The sequence below is a fragment of the Fukomys damarensis genome, unplaced genomic scaffold (assembly GCF_012274545.1).
Source record: "Fukomys damarensis isolate Sample0158 unplaced genomic scaffold, DMR_v1.0_HiC HiC_scaffold_39, whole genome shotgun sequence".
Taxonomy (NCBI): domain Eukaryota; kingdom Metazoa; phylum Chordata; class Mammalia; order Rodentia; family Bathyergidae; genus Fukomys; species Fukomys damarensis.
In genome coordinates, this window is record NW_022900951.1 from 33,060,378 (window position 1) to 33,074,522 (window position 14,145).

At 34.9% G+C, this 14,145-nt stretch overlaps 1 protein-coding gene across 3 annotated transcripts in view; it reads left to right on the forward strand.

The window, feature by feature from the left end:
* Sytl5 (synaptotagmin like 5) overlaps positions 1 to 14,145 on the forward strand; it is a 232,509-nt gene that overhangs the window by 154,945 nt on the left and 63,419 nt on the right. The window lies entirely within an intron of this gene.

The following is a 14,145-nucleotide window of genomic DNA, read 5'->3' on the forward strand; positions in this document are numbered from 1 at the left end:
GAGAGAGAGAGAGAGAGAGAGAGTCTGATTCAAAGATTCAAAACAGAGAGTAGTGTTGGTCCACATGGCTTCTCTGAAGGCACAGACAATCCCCCTGAGATATTTTTACACACTTGAAAGTGGCTGTCAAGATGAGCATCACATGTGCAGCCTGCTCTTTACATCAGTTGAGGAACATAGCTGAAGTATTCACCAAATTTCCTCTCTTCAAACCTACCTTTTCCTGAGAAAGGGCACAGGGACAGAAACTTCTTGTTCCCCACAGCGTTTAGCCTGTGAGTGTGTAAGGGGCAGGGATTTCACTCTGCTAACTTGAATATACGTCAAGATCATTGATTTCTAATTTTTTTCCATTGAGTTTATTGGTACACTTTAGGTATACAGACAGTTACATTCATCATTGGGATTGTGTACCCTTACATGACAGATCTCGGTTCTCATTTTTTTCCCCATACGCCTGTCCTTCCCTGACCCCCTCCACCTCCCCTATTTATAAAGACTTTGATTCCATTTTTTCCTTTTCACATGCTTTTTCTTGTCCCTTATTTCCTTTCCCCTACCCATCCCTCTTCCCCTACATCTTTAGCCCTTTTCTTCCTATTTCACATTTTCAGCTATACAATTTGGATCTTATTTACACTTTTGGTTTTTCACACCTGAGAAACTATTCAGTATTTACACGTATGTGTTATTTATATTTCACTTAAGAGAATGCGTATTGAGGCCATTACTTTCTAATTTGACCTAGAATCTAAACATGATTTAGTCTTTTCTACTACCGGGGCCTACCATACTCCTATCCTCTGGAGAAATCTCTGAATCAACTGGTATGTTTTCTCTTCCCAACATCTATTTGTCTCCACTATTCTGGAAAGTGCCTCACAATCTCATTCCAAAACAACTTAGTGTTCAGCTGTCTTTCCTGTGGTTGAGGTAGGAGATGTTGGCATCACTATAGCTTGTTTAATTTAGTTTAGTTCAGTTTGCCTTTTCCCTTCACTAACTTATCCTGTTACAGGTATTAAGAGGCCCTCTTGGGAGGAAAAGGAAATAGAATAGTGTGATAATAGGCATGACCTTCCATTTCCAACTTCTTTGAACAAGGAGTATTCTGTTGAAGACTTCTATATTCAATGGTCTACATTATTTAACCAATGTTATTTTCCCTGTATTCCTTCATAGAGGTGACCCTAAATAGAGCAATTTATACTATTTTTTTATACTGGGTTGAAATGAGCAGCTCTAAAGAAATGAACCACTTAATTTCTTCCATTATTATTTTGGATATATTATTTTGATTTACTTAAGTAATCATCTTCAATTCTTTGTTCCACATAACAAAATTGATTTGAGTGCTTTCTTCCCATCAATGGCAAATATCCTCTACCAGATATGGGAGAAAAAACACTAGTGAAATTTTTGACATGTAGGTTTTACAATAACTTTTTAGTGACTTGAAGGAGTCCTTTATATATTCAGTATACAACTTGTGCCGAATACCTGTGTTGCAGATATCTTTTCCTGCCTTCTAACTTGGCTTTTCACTTTCTTAGCAGTGCCTTTTATGAGCAGGAACTCTATATTAGTAGTTCAATTTTTTCATCTTTCCCACATGATTAGTAGGATTTTGTCTGTATCCTATTAAAGAAAATTTTCCCTAACCCCCAAATCATGGAAGTTTTCTCTTATATGATCCTCAGTAACTTATTGTTTTACCATTAGACTTATAATCTACCTGCCATTGATATTAGCAGAAGGATTTTAACTCATGATTGTGAATATTCTACTTAGCCTTTTAGTTCTGATTATGTTTGCCTTGCATTTTTAGATCTACTACATTGTTACCCTTTTCATTGTTCCATATTCTTGGCTATATCTCTATGCCTCCATTTGGATTTTTTTTTTTGCCTTCAAGGTATCCTTTAATATTTCCTTTAGTGTAGTTCTGCTAGTGATGAATACCTTCAGTTGTTGTTTTCCTTAGTGTGGCTTTATGTCACTCTTAATTTTCAGGAATATTTTCATTGGTTATTCTCTTTACTTTTAAATTTACCTTAAATTTATTTTAAATGATACATAGAAACTTAACAATTGTACGCATTAATAAGGTATCATGTAATGTTTTGATACATGTATAAATGACGTAAATGGTTCAACATATCTATTTCCTCGACTGTCATTTTTTATGGTGAAAACATTCAAAATACTTTCTTGTAACTTGTGAAAGACACAGTGCATTGTTGTTTTCTATAATCACCTTACTGTGCAATAGCATCTCAGAATGTAAGAATATCTTGCCCCTATCAAACTATAGCTTAGTACAAACTGATCAGTCTTTCCCTGCCATCTATCCCCACTACTCTCCCAGCTTCTAGCAACTCTCTCTCAACTTCTATGAGATCAACTTTTTAGACTCCAATTATGAGTGAGGTCATGCAGTACTTGTCTTTCTGTGCCTGGATTACTTCCCATTACAATCTCTAGTTCCATCCATGTTGTCATAAATGATAGACTTTCATTGATTATGGTTGAATAGTATTTCATTGTGTATATGCACTACATTTTCCTTATCCATTCACCACCTTGTGAACACTCTTGTTTCTGTTTCTTGGATATTGTATATACTGCTATAATTGTCATGGGAGTACAAAGATCTCTTCCACATACTTACTTTTCTTTTGGGTATATGCCTACTAATGGGACAGCTAGATCATAGAGCATCTCTGTTTCATGTATTATTTAGTTATTGAGGAACCTCCATTCTGTTTTCCAAAATACTCACTGGTTATTAAATATTAGGTTGAAGGGTTTTAACATTCAGTAAGTTGAAAATTCCATTGGCTTCTGGCTTCTAGCATTTTTGTTAGGGAAACTATCAGTATGCTGCTGCTCATTTGAAGGTAATATTTTTGATTATTTTAATATCTATGCCTTCTCTATTAAGTTTTAGCGGTTAGTATGGAATGTCTTAGTTCAATTTTTTTGTATTTACCCATTTGAGATTTCTAAAGCATATTAGATCTGTGCCTTGATGCCTTTTGTCATATGTGAACATTTCTCAAACAATATCTCCTCTTCAGGAATTCTTTTCCTCTTTTATATCTCTCCTTTACTCCGGGTAACCCAGTTGTATGTCTTAGTCATAGTCAACATCTTTCACATAATTCTCATTCTCCATTCTGGCTTTTCTATCATTTTATACCAACACTGAATTCAATTTCTATGTTTCTATCTGGTCTGTCTTCAAATTCATGAAATTTTTTTTATTATATCTGATTTGTCATTTAAACTCATGTATTTGATTTTTTTTTTTTTTTTTGTAACAGGGGTCTAACACAGAGCCATGCACTTCTGAGGCAGGCAGCAGAACCACTGAGCTAAATCCCCGGCCCTCATGTATCTAATTCTTAAAATCAATTGTGTTTTTCAGTTTGGGAATTTTCTTTTGTTTCTGTTGTACTTTCTAACTCTCTGCTAACCTTATTCTTTTCTTATACTTTTTTCAATAAATTATTTGTTACTTTATTACTTTAAAGTCTATGAAATACATCTCTATTGTTTGAGTGAGTCCTTATTGGGATTGTTTAGATTGTTCGTTTTTTCTCTTAGTTTTGTCCTATATCTCTTCCTATAAAGCCGGTAGCATTTGACTGATGGCCAAAGTATATGAAAAATGGTAACAGTTAGTGAGATTTCAGTATGCACTGAGAATATACATTTTTGTTCTGGGAGGCAAATAGGCTAGGTCATTGCCTATTCATGAATACAGTAAGTCAGAAATTGAACAAATTTCAGAAATGGGCACTCATTCCCCATAATAGCTGATCTGTTTATGGGTCACAAAGAATAATCTTTCAGGATCTCATAACATACTTATTAAGTAAAAGATACAATTAGTTTTGTATTTTATAAATAGTGGAAATAAGAACACTATGACTCACGATTTATGTTAGTTAGAGCTTGAATGAGTATCAAAGTTTTTGAGTTTGTTTATTTCTTCACCCACCTCTTTTTCCAACAGACTGTGCCAAGATAAGGTTTGACATTTTAGGACTATTAAGAAGAGATGAAAATTTTTATAAGTAGTTGACATTCCAACTGGAAAGTCAAAGGACTGATGGGAAAATTATCAATACCTACTTCTCCAATTCTTATGAATGACTATTTTATTTGAGTCTTAGTTTGTATTTATTTCCATTTTTATTCCATTTATGTACAACTTCTTTAACCCCTGGACCCTTGTTTACTCAGACAATAATAACTAAGCACTATGTCTTAAAAGCTTAATTATGGGAAGAGGATTTTATTTAATTTAGCAATACAAATTGTTAGTACTCAAGCATTTTATTCAGTAGAAGATCCAAGTGGCTTATTATTATTTTTTTTCTTTACCACCAACTCATCTAGTAGTTAATACATGGTAAATGAAGGTCTAATTCACTGAGAACTTCCTTCTAAATCTTATCAGGTTATCTTTAGGCTCTATTAATAAGAAATTAACTTTTAATATGTTGAATGTTCTGTGTTTTTCTGCTTAGATCTTACATGGCATTATTTTACTTATTTATCTTATTTATTGTTTTTATTACTCCATTAGAATATAAGCTTTCTAAACATGAGGGCAAGTGCTTTTATCTTTATTATTCACAGCAGTGGTTCTAATGCCTAGAAGAATGCCTATGGCAAGTACTAATGAATATGTATTAAACGAATAGATAGACCCATTCGTGAATAAGAAAATGAATGCAAAGATGAAAGGATTAATAAATAGCTCTTACATAAAGCATTTTAGTCTTGAGCTGGTGGGACAAATGTAAAAAATATCCAGGGTATTTTTTCTGTCGGGAACATAGAGTTTTTAAAACATAACCATGCCACATGCTTTGCCCTCTGAACAAAGTAAATTTCTAGCTTCTGCAGAAAAATCTAACTATAAGACAAATTATTGTCAGATGTATAAGAAGAAATGATAACAAATTGAAAATTCTTTGGGACATGTTAATGCATTAATACAGAACTTCTGAATCAGTTGTACTCCTTTTAGTGGTGAAACAATAATTATTTAATAAACCCAACCATCCACTTATCTAATTGATCTACCAATGGACCTGTCCATACTCCTACATATTTATTGATAACCTGATGGTATACAAGTAGCTAAGGATGGAAGTCTGAATAAAATGTAGACTAGTCTTAATCACTTCATAGTTTAAGAAAGAAAAATAGTTTATTAAATTACTATTTCATGCATAAAAGAAATTCTGCCTTAAAGCATACTAAGGAGAATACAGCTTTCAATGTGTGGTTCTTATATATTTGTAACAACAACTTATCTATGGTCAGATCCTTGTGCAACAGCTGGAAATTTATATCATCAATGTTTAATTGAATATATCAAAATCCGTGACCAATTTTCAATCTGAAACGGAGAGTATACTACTTCTCTGGTATTCAGGCCATTATTCCATATGAACACAGAAACTAGAACTACATGTTAGTATTAAATGTATCTTGTTTGGTATTCATGGAGTGGTTTTCCAGAATGATGCATGAATAATATTTTATTGGCAGTAAACACCCTTTGTTTGTTAGGAGAGAATGTAGCAGCCCCACTGGCTGTCTCCGTGTTTAATAGATCATAAAATTGAAGTTCTCACTCTGACCTCTAAGAGATGAGATGAGTCAGAAAGTGAGTCATTCTTTAATCAGTTGGAAGAACAACCTTTATTGTCATTTACCTGGGATTGGTTAAAAGCAAAGAGATTTTATTTCTGAAGCACTGAAATGATTACAGCAAGAGGACTGATGGAGGGAAGTGATCTAATATAAAGAGCTGAGTGGTCCCTGACATTTTCTCTGACCTTCTGATTCTAACAAGTTAGTTACTGTTGGTCTAGTTTGAAAACTAACTCTATAGAAATAAAATGAAAGGGAAATTGGCACAGCCTAGTAGTTCATTTTGCTATACTAATAAGATCTATAAAACTCCACATGATTATGTTAGTTGAGACAGTTGCCATCTAACACAAAGTCATAATGATTATATTTTCTAATTATCATCCAAATGAAAACGGAAAGACTCAAAAGATAAAAGTGACATAAGAGGGAACCAAAATTGGGGGGCCTCCAATATGGTATTGATGAGCTGATCTTGTATTCATGTCATGTTGTAACATTCATAATGCTCTCCTTATGAGTCTTTGTATTTAAAAAAAAACTATTACTGTATTCATCAACACATGCTAATTGGACAAATTAATGGAACTTACTGTGATGTTTACATACATGCATGTATTAACAATGTCCATTTTTCTACCCTTGTTACCCTTTTCTCTCCCCTAGAACACTTTCCAATCACTGGTAATATAGTAATTCCTCTTCTACCTTCAAGTCATGTACTTTTTATGTTACCATATATAAGAGGAAAGCATTCAATCCTTGTCTTTCTTATAACATGAAGAATACCCTGATATTTTTATTTTTGATGAATTATTAATGACTTTTGCAAGAGATGAGACATAAATGGAACAGGTGAAATCTAAGAGTGTCTGTCACAAAACTGGAGAAAAGATAGAACCAATGGCTAGAACATACACAGAGAAAGTGCAGGAGATAAAAAGAAATCTCTGCATCTGGTAAGTGTTCCAACACTTATGAGTAGGTGTTAGCATTGTGAGCTGCCACACAGAGTTAGGCCATAGTGTTCTTTTACATAAAATCTCAGAGCACTGGTACCCCCACAAGATCATTCTACAACCACAGTAAAGTAGGACAAAACAGAAAACACCTCCTAATCTTGCTAAGAATAGGCACATGAAAAGTAGATGTTTAAGCCAAAAATTACCAAACACCCTCCTTTTTAGCTAGCATTAACAACTTTAGCCTTGTTCTAATCTTCCCTCCTTCTAAATTAAATTTATTGAGATATCAGTCATAGAATTGTTCCTACTTTTTTACATCACTGATGTAGTCTAGAAAAAAATTCCCTAATCCCTTGAACTATTCCTAAAATTACCTATCATAAATTCAAATCCTGTAGTAAATCCTTTCAAGTGCCCTCCTACCAAGACTCCACATGGCTCTTGTGATGCTTGTTTTCCTAAAATGCAATGAGCAAGATTTTCAACTTGTTCAAACATAGGTGGGTGCCTGGTGATCTTCAATCTGATGAATATTGACAGCAGATACATAGCCATTTCAAAGTCATTCCTTAGTTTAGCAAAATTACATAATATAGCTACAATGGAGAGATTCATGTGAAAATAATCCCATAATGACCCAGAATATTTTAGAATAGTAAGAAGCTGTTTTAAGTGCCTTGGCATGCTGCTTTGCGTCACTTATCAATTATATGCAAGAGTTCCCAAATTTTTTGGCATTTGTTCACTGAAGGAATAGTACTATAGTATCTACATAAACCAGTTGTGCCTGCCTAGATGTCCTGAATCAATTAAAAACATTTATTTTTCATGGTTATTTTGACTTTGGGGAATAGCCAGAAGTTGCATGGTGTCCGATTCAGTGAATAAACTAGGTGAGGACCAACTATAGTGTTTTAGAAACCTGCTTTTCATTGGATGGTACTCTGATGCAGCCTTCACCATATTTTTTATCACAGCTCATGGAAACACTCACAAGAGGACTTCCAGAACTGCTTCTGAAAGTGGCAAGCATTATGGAATAAGTGTGTTTGAAGCACAGGGGAATATTTTGAGAGGAATTAATGTCTTTTACAGCAATATATTTTTAATTTAAACATTTACCATATATTTTGATTATTCCTTGCAGCTCGTTTCCTTATAAAAGAAAGAAACCAGTATCACAACATATCTAAACAATCCATCTTATCTCAGATGTCTCTAGTAGTTAAGAGTAAAGGAATAAAATGAAGCTTTGGGTCACTATTCTTTTTTAGGATAAGATTACTTATTTTCTTTCTAAAAGCCTAAAAAGAACTTGACCTCACTTTTGTATATTTCCACATGAATTTTTGAAATCTCAGGAGTTAAACATTGAATAAAATAAGGGGCTAGCAAATTCTGAATGTTTAGTAATTATTATTCACAAATAATGAGTGTAATTCCCTGTAATTTCAGATAAACTCATTCTTCAGAATACCACTTAGAGGAAATAGAGTCTATTTCGAGCCTTGAGCTTTTCAAATACCAGATGATATGGCAGACAGATTTAAACTTCTTTTTCAGATTTAAATTTTGTAGTGGGTATCATCTATTTTGTATCATTTTTCACCACTTCTTTATTCCTTCCACTCTGCCCCCAACACACACACACACACATACACACACACATGTGCACAACAAGCATATGAAATATTGTACGTTATTCAATATCCCATGGCTTCCACAGGTTTCATCCCCTCCTCAAAGCTTATTATAGCTTTCAAGTATGAGTTCTTTTCTGAAGATGTTACCAAGTGTAAAGACTATGGACTTTCAGTATCAATCCTATCTCGGCCTTAACACCTTTATAACTTTGGGGTTTATTTGACCCATGTGAGCTTTAGTTTCCTTTTATGTGAACTGAGAAGAATAATAGCTACTTTGTGATTCATATTGAGTATTAGAAATGTCATACATGAACTTCTTAAGACATTACTCGGTGCCTGGCATGTGCTCAGTATTAATTTCCTGTTCTTCCACAAGTCTTATGCCTGCCTCCAGGACACAAGAAGGTGACAAAGACAGAATTCCAAGAGACTGTTCAGGTGTTTTAGCTCTGAAATGATAAATGACTCAAGGGCATATCTGAGTTGAGCAAATACAAGGTATATAGTTGTTCTCACAAAAATAGCCAAAGGTAATGATTAACACTTCTGGGAAGAGCTTATATGTGCTAGGTGTTGGCAGTTTTAGATGTATGTGGGAAAGGTGATATGGAGGTTCACTTTGTGAGCCATGTAGACTGGGCATATTCCACTACCTGGTGTCATACACGAAACTGCTTTCAGTGTGCTAGCCGCTGCATCCCATATCCCAAGGACACACACACACACACACACACACACACACACACACACACGAGCTAAGACCTTGCTGTATCACTATTGGGTGGTTTTGAAACACTGAGCTCTAATTTTCTTCTTGTTCTTGTTCCATTCTCTATAAACACTGCCTTATTGCAGAAGTTCATAGACTTTTCTTCTATTAATAAAACACTAGACAGTAAATACTTTGGATTTTATGGGCCATGTGGTCTGCAAATATTCAAATCTGCATGTATAGCACACAAGCAGCCAGAGACAACATATGAACAACTGGGTATGAATTTCTTTCAATAATGCTTTATTTATAAACACTGAATTTTGAATTTATTTAATTTTCATATGTCATGAAATAGTCTTTGGGTTTTTTTCAGGCATTTAAAAATGGAAAAATCATTCCTAGCATGTGTGCCATACAGAAGAGGTGGTGGGTGAATTTGATCCACAGGCCACAGTGTGACTACCTCTGCCTTATTGTGCTTCTAAATTTTCCTTATTTATGTTATAACACGCAGAAGTCTTTCCTGAGCTGACTACTGAAACAATTATATTTCTGTTTAATTATCATAGTAGTTGTTATTGCTGTCTTAACAAATTATCAGAATTTAGCAGCTTACCACAAATTCATTGTCTCATAATTCTGTAGTTTGGAAATCTAAGCTGAATTGGCTTGTTTCTCTACTTGAGGTTTTATGAGGCTAAAATCAAGGTACCAGCTGGTTGAGCTGTCATAAAGAAGCTCTGGAAAGAATCTGTTTTGAAGCTCATTCTTGTATGCAGACTGCAGTTCCTTGTGACTGTGGAGATGAGGTCCCATTTCTTGTCAGCTGTTACCTGCAAGCTACTCTTATCTCCCAGATGCTTCTATCTCCAATCCTCACCTGTAGAACTCTACATCTTAGAGTCTTCTCAGAATGTCAAGTCTTTCTCATGTTTGCACTTGGACTTCCCATTCTGCGGTGTCACTTCTAGGCACTGTTCAGTGTCTGCTTTTTCCTTACTTTTTTTCTCATTGAGTTTATTGGCACATTTTAGGTATACAGTACAGTCATATTCATCACTGGCATCTCGTACCTTTGCATGACAGGTCTTGGTTCTCATTTTTTAACCATACCCCTTCCCTTCCTTCATCCCCTCCCCACTCCCCTATTTACAAAGACTTTGTTTCCATTTTCTCCTTTGCTCATATTTTTTTCTTGTCCCTTATTTCCTTTCTCCTACCCTTCCCATTTCCCCTACACCTTTAGCCCTTTTCTTTCTATTTCACATTGTCTGTAATACAATTTGGATCTTATTTACACTTGACGTTTTTCATACCAGAGGAAACCATTCAGTCTTTACACATGTGTGTCTTATTTATTTCACTTAAGAGTATGGCCTCAATGTGCATCCATTTTCCTATGAATGACTCTAGTTTCTCATTCTTTATGGCTGAATAGTACTTCATTTTATAGAAAAACACATCTTCTTTATCCAGTCTCCAACTGTGGGCAATTGGGCTGTTTCCAAGTGTTAGCTATTACAAACTGCCAGTATAAACATGGGTGCACATATATCACTGTGATATGATTCTTTTAATTCTTTTGGAAAGTTACCCAGCAGAGGAATAGCTGGGTCAAATGGGACCTGTACTCCTAGTTTTTTGTTTTGTTTTTTGTTTTTTTGAGACAGGGTGTCACTATGTAGTTGAGACTGACCTGGAACTCACTATACAGCCCAGGCTGGTCTCGAACTCACAGCAATCCTGCCTCAGCCTCCCAAGTGTTGGGATTACAGGCGTGAGCCAGCACACCAGGCTTGTACTCCTATTTCTTTGAGGTATCTCCATATTGATTTCCATAGTGGTTCCACCAGTCTGCACTCCCACCAACAATGGAGAAGGGTTCCATTCTCCCCACATCCCTGCCAACATTTGTTATTGGTTGATTTCTTGATAGCAGCCATTCTTTGTGTGGTGAGGTGGAATTATGTTTTCATCTGCATCTCTCAAGTGACCAGTGATGTGGAACATTTTTTCATATATTTATTTGCTATTTTTACTTCTTTGTCTGAGAAATGTCTGTGCATTTCAGATGTCCATTTTTGAATCAGTCTTTACATTGGGGGGCCTGATTTTTTTTGAGTTCTTTATATATTCTAGATAATAGTCCTCTGTCTAGGAAGCAGCTGGTAAAATTTTTTTCACACATTGTAGGTTGTCTCTTAGCTCTGTTAGTGGTTTCTTTTGCAGTGCAGAAGCTTTTTAATAAGATGAGATCCCAGTTGTTAATTCTTTTTGCTAGTTCCCCTGCTACTGAAGATTTGTTCATAAAGTCTTTTCCTATCCCAATGACTTTGAGGGTTCTGCCTAACTTTATCTTCCAACATGTTTAGTGTTTCTGTTTTAATATTTAGATCTTTAATCCACTTTGATTTTAGTTTAGTTTATGGTGAAAGATAAGGGTCTAGTTTTAATCTTTGGCAGGTTGAGATCCAGTTTTTCCAACACAATTTATTGAAGAGGCTACCTTTCCTCCAGTGAAGATGGTTGGCTCCTTTGTCAAAATGAGGAAGCTGAGTATGTCTGGAGTTGTTTCTGTATTTTCCAATCTATTCCATTGATCCTCATGTCTTTTTCTTTGCCAGGACCATGTTATTTTTATCATAGTATCTTTGTAGTATAGTTTCAATTTGGGGATTGTGATACCCCCTGCCATGTCTCTGTTGCCTAGAATGGCTTTTGCTATTCTAGGTCTCTTCTGGTTCCAAATGAATTTTTGGATTATTTTCTATAGTTCTGTGAAATATACTGTTGGAATTTCAATCAGAATTGCATTGAATCTGTGTAGCAGTTTTGGTAGTACGGCCATTTCCACTATGTTGATTCTTCCTATCCAGGAGTAAGGGGTATCTTTCCATTTTCTTATATTCTCTTCTATCTCTTTTTTCAAAGTGCTGTAGTTTTCAGTGTAGAAGCCTTTTGCTTCCTTTGAAAGATTGATTCATTTTTTTGGATGCTATTGTGAAAGGAATTGTTTCCCTAACTTCTCTCTCAGTGAGTCTGTTATTTGTGTACAAGAAGGCTATTGATGTTTAAGCATTGACCTTGTATCCAGCTACACTGCTGAATGTGTCAATTAAGTCTAAAAGACTTTGGCAGAGTTTTTTGGGTCTTCTATGTAGCGTATCATATTGTAAACAAATAATGACAGTTTAATTTCTTCCTTTCCTATCTTTATTGCTTTAATTTCTTCCTCCTGTCTAATTGCTATGGCTAATGTTTCCAGCACTACGTTGAACAGGAGTGGTGATAGTGGACATCCCTGTCTTGTTTCTGATTTTAACATGAAGGTTTTCAGTTTTGGGCCATTTAATTGTTGGCTGTTGGTTTTTCATAGGTAGCCTTTATCAAGTTCGGATAAAGACCATCTATCAAAACAGAAATAATTTCCCAGATAACTACAGAGATGGGGAGCACAATGAAAGACATGATTAGAGACTCTTCTTTTGTTTTTAAAGGCTCATGTGATCACTTTGAGTCCATGAAAATAATCCAGGATAATCTCAGTGTTATAAGGTTAACTAATTAGTAACCTAGTTCCATCTGCAAAGTCTAATTATGTCAGCACCTACATTAGTGTTTGATTTAAAGTAATCTTGAGGAGACACCTTTAGAATATCACAATTATCATCTGAATTTCCAAACTAAATACTCATATATATGTCTAAGATCACTTAAGGACACATTCATTAATAATTTAACCTATTAAAGCTTTTGATTGGGTAAATTAGATCTTAGCTTTGACACAGTCTATAAGTATATTTTAAATTGTTAATTAGATCACCCAAAAGTTTATGCTTCTCAATAGATGATCTAGACATCTGGAAATAAATGTGCGGTGAAATTCTATGTTCTTACCTTTCAGTGAATACGTTTTCTGAAGTTAACATTTTCATTGTTTTCTCAAATGTGGAACTGTATTTCATAGATAACTTGCTTCATTCTCTATTTGACTCATAGTTGATTTTCTCAGTATAGCAGACATAACTAATTGTTAATTCTCATTCTCAATGATCCAAAAATCTATGCCATATTTTTAATTCCTCATCCCCATGATAACCTGATTTATACCTTCATCATTTTATATCTTGTCAATTTCAATAACTTCCTCATTGGCCTTCTTTCTTCTGATTTCTCCCTTCTCCATGTATTTCTCCAGAGATTTATCATCCAGTTAACTTCGGAAAAACTGCCAGAGTTCTGCATAGAGTGACATTCTAGTCCCTTACTGTAGCATTCAAGGCTGATCATTACATGGCCCCAAACTTATCTTTCAACCTCATTTTCCACTATCATCCTCCACAAACCCTTTACCCCATTCATACAGGCCTATTTTCCATTCTGAGGACAGGACCTATTTACTAAAAACATTTCTTCATTTTTAATTAGAAATATATTTAGACTACTGAGTGACTTGTGTGGTTGCTAAAATCTTTGCTGTAAGTGCAGGTATTATAGATTGAATTCCATATATTGCAAGTCATTCCACAAATATTTACTGAGAACAGTGCCAAGTACTGTTCCTAGAGATGGGGCAAAAAAGAGGCAAGATTTCTGCCTTCATGCCACTGGTAGTAATGAAGATTGTGAAGATATAAAAGCAAGATAATATGTTAAAAAGATTATTTGAGAGTATAGTCTATAAAAAATACCCTTCTAGAAATTAGGAGTAAAAGATGAATCAGGCAAAGATCAGCTGCTGAGGAGCTTAGCACCCAGTCAATATATGAGTCTGGGCAGAGATAAGTCTATAAAATAAAGTTTAAAATGCTATAGGTCCGAGGTGGCAAACCTATGGCATGGGTGTATTTGTTTTTCTTTTAAGACAGAGGATGTTAATGTATGAGTTCTTCTTTCTAAACTGAAACCTCCGTATTCAGGTTTAATTGCAGTGTTGGCACGTTGTGATAAATAAGTGGGTTTTGGGTTGCAGTTTGTTCACTGGTCTTTCAAAGATTCACTATCAGTGCTATAGGTTACAGAAGAAGTATAAACAAAGAGAAAGTATAGCCATTTCAAGAATGAGGGATGAAGGAGATTTCATGTATCCATTGCAGGTAGCTTAGAAGATGGAGAGGACTATTCAAAGATCCTTTCTAAAGTT